This window comes from Entelurus aequoreus, linkage group LG04 (assembly GCF_033978785.1).
Source record: "Entelurus aequoreus isolate RoL-2023_Sb linkage group LG04, RoL_Eaeq_v1.1, whole genome shotgun sequence".
Lineage (NCBI taxonomy): Eukaryota > Metazoa > Chordata > Actinopteri > Syngnathiformes > Syngnathidae > Entelurus > Entelurus aequoreus.
Window position 1 is genome coordinate 69,652,774 of NC_084734.1, and position 16,116 is coordinate 69,668,889.

Here is a 16,116-nt window from a genome sequence, read left to right on the forward strand (position 1 = left end):
AAAAGAATATGATAAACAAATGTAGCGGATCAGTATTGCCTGCTGGTAGATGGAGTGAAGGGGAAAGGGGAAGCATTGGTGCGCCGCAGGAGACATGATGTCACGCAAACGGCTCACTGCTTCATAGAGTAAGCGCCTGCGGTGACAAACACCTGGCTGTGGGGCTCCTTTTGCCCGTGCTCACACTATACATGACTATAATAATCCTTATGGACATTTTGAATGGGGCTGCTTCTTGTTGCTATCCTCTGACCCCACACTTCAGACCAGAGGTCTCAAACTCAACTCACCTGGAGGTACTCCACAAGAAAAACTATTTAAAAAAAAAAAAATCAAATTTTCTCAAATGGCTTTATATTTATTTTTTTTAACACAAAATAAGATGAAAAATAAGTAAATGAATCAGGAATTAATAGGAAAATAAGTGTTGTATCCGCAACGTGCGCCATGTCCGCTTCATCCTGTTCAACTAGATAATAGCCCAGTAGCGGTCTCCTTTGTTTTTGCGCTTGATGTTGATGTCTTTCATGATGTCATGAACACCATGGCATCTGTGGATGGTGCAAAGTAATGGGATAGCGAGTGCAAAAAGGACACCGGAGTGTTATCCGCCGTGCTGTTACTCGAAAAAGTAGTGGACATGACACCATTGTCACGGCCCGGGCGCACCCCAGTGCGCATTCTTCTGTGCGCCGCGCTGGGCGGAACCTCCAAGAGCGCTCCTGCGCGCGCCACTCCGGCTGCAGCAGGCAGCTGCTTTCCATCTGCAATCAGCACACCTGTCACTGATGAGTTTCCTCTCCTTCTTAAGCCAGTGCAAACCTGCGTTGCGGGCCAGAACGTAACGATCTGTTCCCGTACAGTAAGCCGACAAACCCTAGCTCAATGCACTCTCTCTCTCTGTGTTTTCTCCCCCTCCGTGTTCATTTGTCTCGTGTTTCCTTGTCGTCATCAGTGTTGGGTTAGTTACTGAAAACCAGTAACTAGTTACAGTTACTAGTTACTTTATTTCAAAAGTAACTCAGTTACTAACTCAGTTACTCACACCAAAAAGTAATGCGTTACTGTGAAAAGTAACTATTTAGTTACTTATTTTTTTCTTTTAAAGCTCCCAATAATGCCCTTTTAGCCTTCATTTCAGTACTGTTATTGCACTGGAGAATAATACAATGTGTTGATCAACTTGACATGCATTTGCATCACTGAACTCTGCTAAGCAATGTGGTCTACATACAACACACAAAGACAAAGATATGTTTCAAAGGGCCAATTTATTTCAGGCCAGAACAAATTGACAAAACTATTTGAAATAGCTGCCACATAACATACATACGTAACAAACAGCATAATAACAACATAGCTGTAAACCTGGCTTCGCAAAGGAAGGCACACGTGACATACACAAAGCCTAACCAGGCAGATTTGAATTGTTGTTTTGGGCAGTAGAAAGGGATCTTTGATCCAAGACACAACTTACATTTAACTAAAATGTTCTTTTCTTTATGCTCGACAAAAAAAAGAAGTGAGAATATCTCCATGTTAAGACACTCTACTGCGGCTCCGTTGTTAGTAAACACAGACACGCCCCCCCCTCCCCTCCCCTCCCCTCCCCACACCCACACCCACACCCAGACACACACAGAGCGCGCCTCCGGCTTGTGACACAAGAAGATTCAGAAGGATGACACTGCAGCGCTCCAATAAAACACACTCAGATCTTCTGTTTCTAGCCGATACTACATAAAAAAATAACGTACAATAACGCAGTAACGCATCATGTAGTAACGGTAACAGAGTTACTGAATATAAGAAATAACACGTTAGACTACTAGTTACCGCCCAAACTAAGTCCCAACACTGGTCGTCATTCAGCAGCATTCCTCCGCTCCCGCGTTACGAGCTGTGTGTCACGTCTCCCCTGGACACAGACCTTCGACGCCTCTCTCCTGCCCTTGACCTCACGCCTGCTCACGGACCTCCGAGCCTGCCTTGCCCCTCTTGGACTTCCGCCTCTCGCTCAACACTCCTGGTAACACTCAGTTAATTTCCACACATAGTCGCACGCATACATAGTTTTGATTAATTACACGCCTCATTTTCCTTTGTAAATATAGAATAAATAGAACTAAAACAACGTCCCTGCTGTCTGTGCCGTCTTCTTCTCCTGTACTGTAACAGCCATGCTGTTGTTGTTGTTAACGTAGTCATCGAGACAAAAAAAGACAAATTAAATCAAATACAAATATATGTATGTATCGGCCTGTCTCGGCAGCCCACCTGTTGGCCTACTCATCACATTTTGTGATTTTGTGCCTGAGCCTTTTGTTCTATTGGCACCGTAGTTTTGGTTTTTTTAATCATTGACAGTGTGGACAATAAAGGACTTGTCACACTCACTGCTCTTGTCCTCTGCGCTTTTTGGGATCCACCACAGTAAACCACGACATATACGTATAATGTCCCGCTGAGTAGTAACTTGAAAAATTATTTTTTGGCAGTGTTGTGAACGAATATTGAATATTGAGCTAGTGCTCAATAGAAACGAGGCAGCTGCAGCCAGGCATGGAAGAAAACTATCCATGGCAACACTGCTGTAACTTTTACTCATTGAGAAATGTTTCTCTGCTTGCATCAAGCCCGGTCAATGTCCTGGTCCCGAGAGCCGTAACGCCCATACTTGCCAACCCTCCCGAATTTTCCGGGACACTCCTGAATTTTAGTGCCTCTCCCGTAAATCTCCTGGGACAACCATTTTCCCGAATTTCTCCCGATTTTCCAGCCGGACAACAATAAACTGCCTTTAGCGTCCTCACTCACCTGAAAAGGAGACTATTATATATGTCTCCGTTATCCATAGGTTTATCTATAACCCATAAAGTAGGCAAGCACGGAGCTATTTCTCAGCGTGTGTTTATTCCAGCCGGCACGTTAATACACTGACACACAAGATCCGGATTTCCATCATGCATTGCTTCAAAACTACGGCAAGTAGTAACGGTCAGAGAAGCACAAGGCGGCGGCAACGCAGCCCAGTATTATGGGCCTCCTTGCTAAATGGAGACCCGAGGGTGTAACATATGCCGAGACAAAGATGGCTATGCTGATTGCTGCAAGCAACATCCCGTTCTCATTTGCGGATGTTTTCAACAAATCTGTGAAGGATATGTTACCGGATTCAGAGATCGCTCGCCAGTACTCAAATGGCTGAACAAAGGCTACTCAAATAGTGAAAGGTAAGTGTTGTTGTTTTTTTAAGTAAGCAGCAAGTACAGTACAGTTAGTAGAACAACTGTTTTCATTACTGTGTACTGTACTATATATATATATATATATATATATATATATATATATATATATATATATATATATATATATATATATATATATACATATATATATATATATATATATATATATATATATATATATATATATATATATATATATATATATATATATATATATATATATATATATACTGTATATACACTACCGTTCAAAAGTTTGAGGTCACATTGAAATGTCCTTATTTTTGAAGGAAAAGCACTGTACTTTTCAATGAAGATAACTTTAAACTAGTCTTAACTTTAAATAAATACACTCTATACATTGCTAATGTGGTAAATTAAATGACTATTCTAGCTGCAAATGTCTGGTTTTTGGTGCAATATCTACATAGGTGTATAGAGGCCCATTTCCAGCAACTATCACTCCAGTGTTCTAATGCTACAATGTGTTTGCTCATTGGCTCAGAAGGCTAATTGATGATTAGAAAACCCTTGTGCAATCATGTTCACACATCTGAAAACAGTTTAGCTCGTTACAGAAGCTACAAAACTGACCTTCCTTTGAGCAGATTCGAGTTTCTGGAGCATCACATTTGTGGGGTCAATTAAACGCTCAAAATGGCCAGAAAAAGAGAACTTTCATTTGAAACTCGACAGTCTATTCTTGTTCTTAGAAATGAAGGCTATTCCACAAAATTGTTTGGGTGACCCCAAACTTTTGAACGGTAGTGTATATATATGTATATATATATATATATATATATATATATATATATATATATATATATATATATATATATATATATATATATATATATATTTATATATTTATATAAGAAATACTTGAATTTCAGTGAATTCTAGCTATAAATATACTCCTCCCCCCTTAACCCCGCCCCCCGGCCCCACCCACCTCAACCTCCCCCACCCACAATCTCCCCAATTCGGAGGTCTCAAGGTTGGCAAGTATGGTAACGCCACCGTGATTGGTAGGTTCGTTCAGCTCCGCAGACAACACTGTAAAGTGCCATTCATGCAAAACTTGCGAGCCGCACTAACATTAGACTTTAATATTAAGGTGGGCGCCGCAAAATATTGTCTAGGGCAGTGGTCCCCAACCACCGGTCCGCGGACCGATTGGTACTGGGCCGCACAAGAAATAAAAAATAAAAACATGTTGTTGTTTTTTTAATTAAATCAACAAAAAATACAATATATACATTATATATCAATATAGATCAATACAGTCTGCAGGGATACAGTCCGCAAGCACACATGATTGTATTTCTTTATGAAAAAAAAAAAAAAAAAAAAATCACCAACGTATCGTACCAGATATTTACGACCGGGCTTCCTTACGTTTTGTCTGTAGCGTCGTCTCCTTCCTCCTTGAGCTAACAACAAACCACGGTGAGCTGCCAGTCTCGCTATATCATCTGGGATGTTGTGTTGTTGTGAAAGTCAAGTAAAAATTAGATGGCCTGTGAGCAAAACAAAAACAACTATCAAACACAGCTGCACGGCGGGGACGAAAGTGTAGTCATCTTGAGGGGGTGTGGTAAGGACGGCTTCATTTGCATCTAACAACACCGCCTCTCAAAACAAACTGTTTTTAGAAGCTGACAGAAAGTGACCTAAAGAAAGGTCTATGCAGCAAAATCTATGCAAAATGTTGACCAGAGAACCATCATTTCATGTTACGCAGACCAAAGTGAAATGTTTTAAAAATAGAAAAACAAAACATGATATGACCCCTTTGAAGGGGCTCTATTCGGTAAAAACAACCTTTCTTACCTGTTGGTACCTGTTTGTGTGTATTTGGAATACCAATAAGTCCCAAAAATTAGGAATGAAACCATGGAGATATTTATAAAACAATCTTGTCTTTTTCAAAACATGCTCCAAATGAGCCATTTGGAATTTGCATCTTTAGTGACTTATTCTACCTTAGGCCCCATTTACACTAAGCCGGATAAGGTTATCCAGGGTAAATCCCACCTAAACTTATCCGTGTCCACACACAACAATTCCACCGTTTAAGACCCCCGCACCCCTCCGTTCGCCGGCGCAACGCGACCTAGTACGCATGCACGAAAAAAATAAAATAAATAAAAATCCACCTGAGCGTCCATCTGCTCCAAGCTCTCCAGTAGATGACTTTACTTCACTATGAAGTTGTTATTTAAAAGAGCTATATTGTAAATAGTTTGCTGTGCATTTTACATTTGTTTGCTGTGTTTGGTTAACCTGACTGTCGCCAGATCCTTGTAGTTCGCTGAGCTCCACACAAGGATCTGGGCTCGAAGGCAATCCAAATTCCTTCCAGATAGCAAAACATAATGAACCAATCGGGATCGCCGGGCGGGATTTCATAGATGTGACGTAGCGCCGAAGTGACTGTTTGATTCAAACAACAATGGCGGCACGCAGCCAGGTGTCGTGTGCTGACATTGATTCTGCTATTGCAACTGTTTTGTCCAATCTATCGAAAAGATGAACAGAGAACGGTTTTAAAGGCATTTATTGGTGGCAAAGATGTTTTGGCTCTTCTTCCGACCGGGTTTGGATTTCCCAGCGTCACTCTCATCAGCGTCACGGGTTGATTTTGATGTGAGTGGTTGAAGCAGCACGTCATTCAAGATAACGGACAAGTGGTTTATCCAATCACATACAATGATTTTTTCATAAGGCCCCGCCTTCTGAAATACATCTCCTATTGAGAAGTCCCAGATCCTAGTGTGGAGCTCAGCGATCTACAAGGAGTGTGGTGGATTTCTGACCTTTTGTACCATATTTTGTGTCTGTCAAAGTCCGGAAAGAGAGCAAGGTTGAAAAGCATTAAGAAGGACACGACAAGTAGTGGAATGTCTGCTCGTTTCTCTTTTTTCTATTCTGAACCATTGGAAGAGCATATGTGGGTTAGAGTTGAACGTATGGTCGGCCTGACCATTGTACAAAATGTTATGATTGTTTGTTATGGCTAAAGGATTCAAGGATGTTGCAGAACAAACAGGTCCAAAACAACTGGACCTTGACACACGAGGGAAACACATAAATGGCCAAGTAGACCAAGTCTATGCATGATTCGCATGATTCTCGATTCGTCCAACGTCTCCGTAGACGTTGTCTGTTTGCATGGCAATTCAATCCAACCTTGTTCCATTTGATTATGGGTAAATAAAACTTTTGTACTAAATTCACTTTTGTTGCCGTTTAAGATTCGAACATTCCACCACAGTGTTTTGTGTGCAAGTTTTTAAATTAAGTGTTGTGGTATTTCAATTAACTAAAATCCAGTGTACTGTGGGGCCCTATTGTAGTGAATCACACCTGAGCCATCATACATGAATCCAATCTTTAATCGACATGAGAAAGAAGACAATGCGATAAAGAACATTTTACAACAATTAATCTAGGGATCTAAATATCTGGTCATTTTCCATTTTTGCAATCCAGCCTGTGCCTGGAGGCTGAAAATGGCGGTCGTACTCCAAGGCGGCAACCGCGGACTGCTCGTTAATTGGCTCCTTCATGGCTTCACAGTAGTTATGGAGTACAAAACAGGCATACACAACGAATGGTAGGTCAGTCTGGTTAATGTCCATGGGGCGGCGCAGTGAACCAAAGCGTTCCTTCAGTCGTGCATCACATCCCCGGGAGGAAGGGACAAAGTTTTTCGGTAAGTAGAATCACAGCTGACTCGGACATTCGAAAGTTCTCTTGCCGTCTGAGAAGTGTTGTATCTGAAATAGCTGCAATCTTAAGGTATTCATGTGTGATTTCCACAACCGTCTGTACATGTAGAAGAATGAGAAACACGGGCATGTCTGGATGATTCGCCTCCATCTTTCCAGTGCTAAGCTCCGGTTATTATGAAGCTGGCAGTGGCGCGTTCTTTCTGACGTCACTTCCTGTGTGGGGCGCGGTCTTTCTGGCGTTACTTCCTCTGCGAACTCAGTTTGTAAACGATCAATGAGTCCATACAAAGCTAAGAGCCGGAGATTCAAGAAATACACGGCGCACTTACCTGTGTAAAAATTTGTCCGAGGAGGGGGACCTTAAACGATGGTTTAGTGTGGCTGAAACGGGACTTAGGCTAAATAGTTACGTCAGCGGATATTTCCATAAATGGTCAATGTGGCTTGTGTAGCTCTTTGAGACATTTGTGCTTAAGGGCTCTATAGAAGTAAACTTTGATTGATGTTTAAGAAGAGCTTTCTGCGAGTTGGCCATTTTTACTGGGTTGTAGTAAATAAGCTTCATTTTTTTTGCATCCTCTTGTTGTGGGGAAGACTGGCTCGTACATGCACATGCATCCTCTGCTGTTTCATTTCTAGTACAAAGTAGTGTATAGTTTGAACGTATATCTATCAGTAGACTGCATATGGAAGCGCTAAAAACTACAACATGGTGGAAGGGGTGTAGACGCCGTCAAAGGGGGGCTGGGCCTGAAGGAGGACTTAAAGCCAGTAAATAAGACCACCCACAAAATGGCACATTCTGAAGAGACAGTGAGGAATGGTCACACCATTACATGTCATGTAGACCACAAGGAAGTCTTTAAAATGTAGATTTTTTTTTTAACATGACTCTTTAAACTTAAACAACCAGGGGACTTTTTTTTCCCTGGCGTCAATAAACTGATATTTAATTATATATGCCCCAGAGGGTTAATTTCTAAATTAGGCGTTTAGTTCCCTCATATCTTAGTTTTTCATTAAAACAAGAACGATTGGACAAATGAAAGCCTCCAACTTTGTGGGAACAGTTTGGGAAAGTTATTTTCTCTGCCAGAAGGACAATTTCCCCCTTTAACGGATTTACACATTTAAGTCAATGCAGTGTAATCAGCCTTCTTTATCTTCATCTACTGATTGTTATTAGGCCTATATAGCTTTAGTTTTTTCATCTCATTGCTTGGTATAACTCACCTCAGGAGGTTCTGTTGTTTAAGTTGTTACTCTGCAAATTTATGTCTGCTAGATAAGGCTTTGCCTGCATTGAAGCACCAGAGGCCAAAGCACTTTATAGCTCAATTTGTTATTACAACAAATCATACAGGAGAAAAACAACATGAAGGGTGAGTCAGTGAGCATTGGGACTTAATTCTAACTCCCATTGTTTGGTTGTCATGGGGCTGGAGAAGTGCTCGGCCATGATTACGAGGACATCAGTAATGTGCTCACTGGGCATTGTTATTCGACTCCCTGTTTGACACAGGTGGACTGCTCAACGATATTCTTTTAACACCGCTGTGTATGCAAGAATGATTAATTTCTGCACCTCACTCACACTCCATGTTACTAAATTAATGTCCAAATGTCTTATCTCACCATCTAGAGAAAAATATGAGGTTAGGTGTGGTTTTCTTGAATCACATTACTATAGTTTTGTCCCGATACCAATATTTTGGTACTGGTACCAAAATTATTTCGATACTTTTCGGTACATTTCTAAGTAAAGGGGACCACAAAAAATTGCATTATTGGCTTTATTTTAACAAAAAATATTACGGTACATTAAACATGTGTTTCTTATTGCAAGTTTGTCCTTAAATAAAATAGTGAACATATAAGAAAACTTGTCTTTTAGTAGTAAGTAAGCAAACAAAGGCTCCTAATCTGTCTGCTGATGTATGCAGTAACATATTGTGTCAATTACCATTCTATTATTTTTTCAAAATTATTAAGGACAAGTGGTAGAAAATTAATTATTAATCTACTTGTTCATTTACTGTTAATATCTGCTTACTTTCTCTTTCAACATGTTCTATCTACACTTCTGTTAAAATGTAATAATCCCTTATTCTTCGGTTGTTTGAAACTTTGCATTAGTTTTGGATGATACCACAAATTTGGGTATCAATCCGATGCCAAGTCGTTACAGGATCATACGTTGGTCATATTCAAAGTCCTCATGTGTCCAGGGACATATTTCCTGAGTTTATAAACATAATATCAATTAAAAAAAAAAACGAAACGATGTCTTGCCAAAAAATATCGACGTAATCATAGTAGTATCGACTAGATACGCTACTGTGCTTAGTATCATTACAGTGGATGTTAGGTGTAGATCCACCGATGGCGTTTGTTTACATTTTGATGCCGGTGAGCTACGGTGTGTAGTGAAGCATGTTTAGATATTCCTCGTCCTGCAGGGATGATACTTGTAAGAAACATACTTTATTTTTCGCCATTGAGACCAGGATTAGTGATTTAGAAGTAGCTAAAACACTGCCGACTGGGGCTGGACTTTACTTTAAACGGACCGGTACTTTTCAGAGGCTGTATAGTACCGAATATGATTCATTAGTATCGCGGTACTATACTAATACCGGTATACCGTACAACCCTACATTACTACACACCAACCAAACACAACAGATGGATGCTTCATATACACACCTGGTATAAAGTCAATAGAAACAGTGACAGTCACAAGGCCTCTACTTTTAACAAAACACATGAAAGGTGGTGTGTCCAAAGTGAGGCCCAGGAGCTCCTTTTTTTATTTGCACATTTTTGTATGTGTACTTCCCAGCAAGCACAAGATATTGATACAATGTTGATTATACAAATATGTTATATAGAACTGACTTCTAAACAATGTTGTACAATTGCTGTATTTGTAAATTGAGACAACGTTGATGTCTAACATTGGATCAACGTTGTTGGTTGGGAAATTACCAAATTTCAATGGTCAATTGAATAAACGTTGTCAAAAAGCATGTTCTTGCAACTTTGTATTTGTGTTGTAAAATATTGGTTGTAAAAAGACAAAAATTCAAAGGTCAAATCAACACCATCAATCAATCAATCAATCAATCAATGTTTATTTATATAGCCCTAAATCACAAGTGTCTCAAAGGGCTGCACAAGCCACAACGACATCCTCGGTACAGAGCCCACGGGCAAGGAAAAACTCACCCCAGTGGGACGTTATACACGTTGACACCAGAAGCCGACATTGATTAAATGTAGTCAAAAAGCATGTTGTTCCAAATTAGGTTTGAGTTGGTCAACGTCAGGACCTAATTCAACAAGTTCTTAATGTTGTTTTAATGTATTGTACACGTTGTGGCTTGTGCAGCCCTTTGAGACACTTGTGATTTAGGGCTATATAAGTAAACATTGATTAATTGATTGGTATTGTGCCTGCTGGGTTATTGACAGTGTTGGGACTAACGCGTTACTGTAACGCCGTTAGTTTCGGCGGTAACTAGTAATCTAACGCGTTATTTTTTATATTCAGTAACTAAGTTACCGTTACTAAATGATGCGTTACTGCGTTATTTCACATTACTTTTTATGTAGTATCGGCTAGAAACAGAAGATCTGAGTGTGTTTTATTGCAGCGCTGCGGTGGAAAAGAAGAGGCATGCTTTCTGTGGGTGAGGGCAGGGGGGCTCCCAGACCATAGTTGAGGGGCGCAGGGGAGACGTTCCTCCAGGGCCTATGTACTTCGGGGCTAACCTTCACTTTACCCGGAAGTGGGTCTTTACAGCTGAGGGTGAATGACGTGGCCGGCGGTTTGTTGCAACGTTGTGACTTTATTGGTGTTATGCACGCAGCCATCCACCAAGCTAGAGCACCTGCACGCGCTCACTGTCGCTGTTCCCTCACCTCTCTCGCCCACTCACTCACTGACGTCACTCACCTCACATGCTGTCATATTTTAAAGGGCCACACACACACACATACGCTACTCTCATAACAACTAACAAGACATCACGGTGAAGCCAGAAGTCGAGTGTCTTAACATTCTCACTACTTTTCTTTTGTCGAGCACAAAGAAAATAACATTTTAGTTAAATGTAAGTTGTGTCAAGGATCTAAGATCCTATCTACTTACAGTTAAAGTTAAAGTGCCATTATGTTGCAGCTATTTAAAATAGTTTTGTCAATTTGTTCTGGCCTGAAATAAATTGGCCCTTTGAAACATATCTTTGTCTTTTTGTGTTGTATGTAGAGCACATTGCTTAGCAGAGTTCAGTGATGCAAATATATGTCAAGTTGATCAACACATTGTATTATTCTCCGGTGCAATAACAGTACTGAAATAAAGGCTAAAGGCCATTAATGGGAGCCTTAAAAAAAAAAGGGGAAAAAAAGAAGTAACTAAATAGTTACTTTTCACAGTAACGCATTACTTCTTGGTGTAAGTATATGAGTTAGTAACTGAGTTACTTTTGAAATAAAGTAACTAGTAACTGTAACTAGTTATTGGTTTTCAGTAACCAACCCAACACTGGTTATTGATTTCAAATTGCTTATTGCTAATGAGAAAATGTCTTCCGTTGACAAAGCCAAAGTCACTTAATATTGTGATGACTGCTGGCAATCTTTATGCAAAAACATAGGTAAGGCAACTTTATTTGTAGCACACAATTCATGCACAAGGCAATTCAAAGTGCTTTATAGAAAATAAAAAATAAATAATCTTAATAAAATTAAATGATAAAATAAAATCATCATGAAAACTTTCACAATTCAAATTAAAATCAAAAAGTGTAGATAAAATACTGTCCACGTGCACAACAAAATAAGTGTTTTCAGCCTGTGTTTGAACTCTGCCAATGTTGATGCTTGTCTCACATCTTCTGGAAGATTATTCCATATTTTAGGAGCATAAAACTGAAACACAGCCTTACCGTGTTTGGTCCTGTGTCCGGGCCCCAGCAGGAGACTCCCTGAGGTTCTCATATGCCAAGATGCTTCAAATGGCTCCAACATGTCAAGAGATGTACTTTGGCACAAGACCATTAAAGGCTTGTACACAAGCCGAGCTGTGTTAAAGTATATCCTCTAAACAACAGGAAGCCAGTGCAGTGACCTAAGCAATGGACTAATATGTTCGTATTTCCTGTTTCTAGTCAGGACTCGAGCAGCAGCATTCTGGATGTACTGCAGCTGCTTTACAGCTTGTTTAGAGAGTACAGTAAGAAGGCCATTACTATAGTCTAACCTGCTGGACACAGAGTCATACCTTTCTTCTTTTTAAGTCTGATTTGGACATTATTCCTCTGATTTTGGCAATGTTTTTTCAAGTGGTAAAAAGCTACCGATGTTACTGACTTGGGGTGTAACGATTTATTTGAACAACGATTCAATTCAGGGCCGATATTACTTTTTTTTTTTTTTTTTTGAATGATACGATTCAAAACGATTCAGTAAATTGAAATTCATTCAGATCTGATACACAGTTACCTATTTCAACAAAGTATGTCCTGCGATCGAGATAGGACTTGAACCAGTTAAGAGCAGAACAGGATATTCCCACCCAGTTTTCTAACCTCATCAGAACCTAGACTAAGACATTTCCTGCGTCTGTGTTCGGCCGGATATCATTTGTCACCTTGATCAGAGCTGTTTCAATGCTGTGGTGGGGCCTAACGCCTGATTGGAAAATATCAGACACATTGTTATACAGGAACAAGTTACTAGGTTGTTGGTATACAACTTTTTTCAGGAATTTGTCCCAAAATGGCAGGTTTGATATTACAGATAGTTCTTCAGTATTGTGACATCAAGACTACTCTTCTTTAGGAGGGGCTTAATGACAGCAATTTTTAAAGCCTTTGGAAATGTTCCATTCTGAAGTGAGATGTTAACTAGATGAGCGAATTGTGGTAACAAACTAGTCATCACAAACTTTAGACATCTAGTGGGTAAGTCATCAAGGCAGCTTGTTGATGGACTCAAACTGGGGATGATCTGTTCGACTATTTTGTCAGTGACAGGAGTGAAATTTGCTAGCTCTAGTTGTCTAGTTGGCTGCAGAGTAGCTATTTTTTTTCTGTGATTTATTGCTTTGTAATGCCTAGACATTATTATGAAATAATATCGCAAACACATTGCACTTTGATGTAGAAATGAGTTTTATTGGAAGGGAAATTGAAGGGTTTGATGAACTGTTTAATACAGCAAACATGATATGACAGTTATTACTACAGTTTCTGATGATTTCAGAAAAATGTTTGTCCCTTGTTTTACGCAAAGTCTTATTTGAACACATTTAATTTTTCTTTGTGAATTTATTATAGGCTTGGAGATTTGACTTGCATCATTTCCGTTTGGCTCTGCGGCACTCCCTTTTCTGTGCCCAGACCGAGTCTTCATTTATCTATGGAGCTTTTTGCCTACTTTTAACCATTCTAACCTTGACAGGAGTAATGGTATCCAAAACATTCACGACATGTGATGTATAAGAGTTCAACAGATCAATAGCATATGGAATGTTTCCAAACCTAATCATTTCCACAAACTGGGTCTGTATGCTGTCATTTATGAGTCTTCCCCTAAAAAACGCAAACCCAACTGCCGGTTTGGGTCTAACAGACAAGCCAAAGAAAACACAAACATGATCTGATGAAGCAGCATCGATAACATTCACGTTTGAAATAACAAGACCGTTACTAATTTTAAAATCATAAATTCCCTCTGTCATAATTTCCGGGCCATAAGCTGCTACATTGCCCCACTCTTCAAACCCTGTGCTTATATAATGCTGCAGCTAATTTATAGATGTTTCTGGGGTTATGTGCTTCACATGCCACCTATGAATTTAGTCTCTGTCATAATCTGGCAGCTCTGCTCTCGTCAAGCTCCTTTTTGTTGCAGTGCCTAGTTTCTGGGTCACGGGGCGCAGCCACCCGCGTGCACACCTGATGCTCATTTCCCCCTGACAACTTAAGCTGGTGCATCAATGAAATTGTTCACATTAAAACAAACACGCTGACACAATCAGTCAGTCAGCCATTTAGCGCTCTGTATAACTGCCATCATCAAGTCACGGCAAAATGGACACGACGCAGCCCCAAAGCCAAAGAAGATGGACCGGGCCATAGAAAAGGAAAACGGAACGGAAACCCACCCCCACTAACGGGTCCCAAAAGGCCGGACCACCAAACATTGAAAAAGACGGCACAAGCTTATAGGCGACTTGCTTTGATACTGAAGTGTATTAATTAACTCATATTATGTTCTACATATGGTGAATGTTCATATTCATCTTGGAGAAAGTAAACCATCAAGTTTGAGTAAACAATGGTATTTCAGTTTGAGCACATGATAAGTGTGAGGTGTGGGGGGCGGGGTTGAGGTGGGCGGGTTTTGGGGGGTGGGGTTTGGTTTTAGCGGGGGTGTATATTGTAGCCTGGAAGAGTTAAGGCTGCAAGGGATTCTGGGTATTTGTTCTGTTGTGTTTGTGGTGTGTTACGGTGCGGACGTTCTCCCGAAATGTGTTTGTCATTCTTGTTTGGTGTGGGCTCACAGTGTGGCGCACATTTGTAACAGTATTAAAGTTGTTTATACGGACGCCCTCAGTGTGACCTGTATGGCTGTTGATCAAGTATGTCTTGCAGTCTCTTAGTGTATCTGTAGAAGCCGCATACAACTTGTGACTGGGCCGGCACGCTGTTTGTATGGAGAAAAAGCGGATGCGACGATAGGTTGTAGAGGACGCTAAAGGCAGTGCCATCACGGCACGCCCTCAATGTTGTTGTCCGGGTGAAAATCGGAGAAATTTGGGAGAATGGTTGCCCTGGGAGATTTTCGGGAGGGGCACTGAAATTCGTGAGTCTCCCGGAAAAATCGGGAGGGTTGGCAAGTATGAGGGGCACACTCAGATGATTTACATTTGCAGCTGCTTTAAACATATAGCACAGGATTGATCAGCATATGAAGAGAGGACAGCAGCAAAGACAGATTGCATGAATAATTTAGGACTGAAGTGAGAGGCCTCACAGACCTGTGAATCACTACCAATGACAGCTGTCTGCTCCTCTCTCAGCTTTTTAACGATCCCTCCCATAAAGTCCTCCTTACTGTGGATTGTGGGGCGTAACGTAGGCCCAGCAAGTTCTTCAAGGATACCTTGAAAAAGTTAAGTACATTGTTGGACTAAAACCATCAAAATCCGTCAACCCTTCTGTATTTTCCAGTATTTATATACAGTAGTTCCAATATTTTAACTAGCACAGCTTTGGGGCCACTCTACAACACATTCTGTGGCCTCTAAAGTTAGACCTTCAAAATAAAAGCATGCCAGTAAAAACCCTGTTCCACCATAATAGGCAATCTGGTCTGGTCCACATCAATCAACTGCACACAATTGAGTAAATTCTTCATAAAACAATCTGTTAGTTGATTATTATGCCCATTATTCTACTAACGTCTCTTCTTGCTGCCTTAGCAGACAGATAACTGGTCGTCAATAGCTGTGTTGCATATAACGCCACATCCGTGTTTCTTCTTCGCAGCTTAATTCAGACGATGGTCAAGCAGCTTGAGCATAGCATTAAAACAAGTGAGAGTAAGTGTAGAATTTGAGCATTAAATGCCGTATTGCTGTTCTATTTTTGGGTGTTCCAGTCGTTCAAATATAGAGATAGGAAATAGCTTTCATTGAGTCCTGAAATAAGTCGTTCATAAAGGTAATAAAGTCAGGGAAAAAAACAAAAGTGCGTAGAAGGCTCTTAAAAATATTACTTTCATCATCTTGTGGACTACAATCAGACCACTTGTGTCTGCAGTAATCACTTTGTAAAATGTTTAAACATTAGATTTTTTTTAGATACTTTCTGTGATGCAATTAAGTTTATTCTCTACTGTATAAGTAGTGTTTGACAGCGGAATTAAACGTAAGAAAAGAACAATCTTATTAATTTGTGTTTTTTGTGGTTGCTATGCCTAAATATAACTGCAAAGACCTGCTTGTGCAAATAAACTAACTTCATGTTAAGTCCTATTAATAAATATAGTGATTGTTGGTCCAAGCCACCGTATTTTTGTTGTCCATTTCCATAGCAAAAATTAAAAGCTTAGTTGTT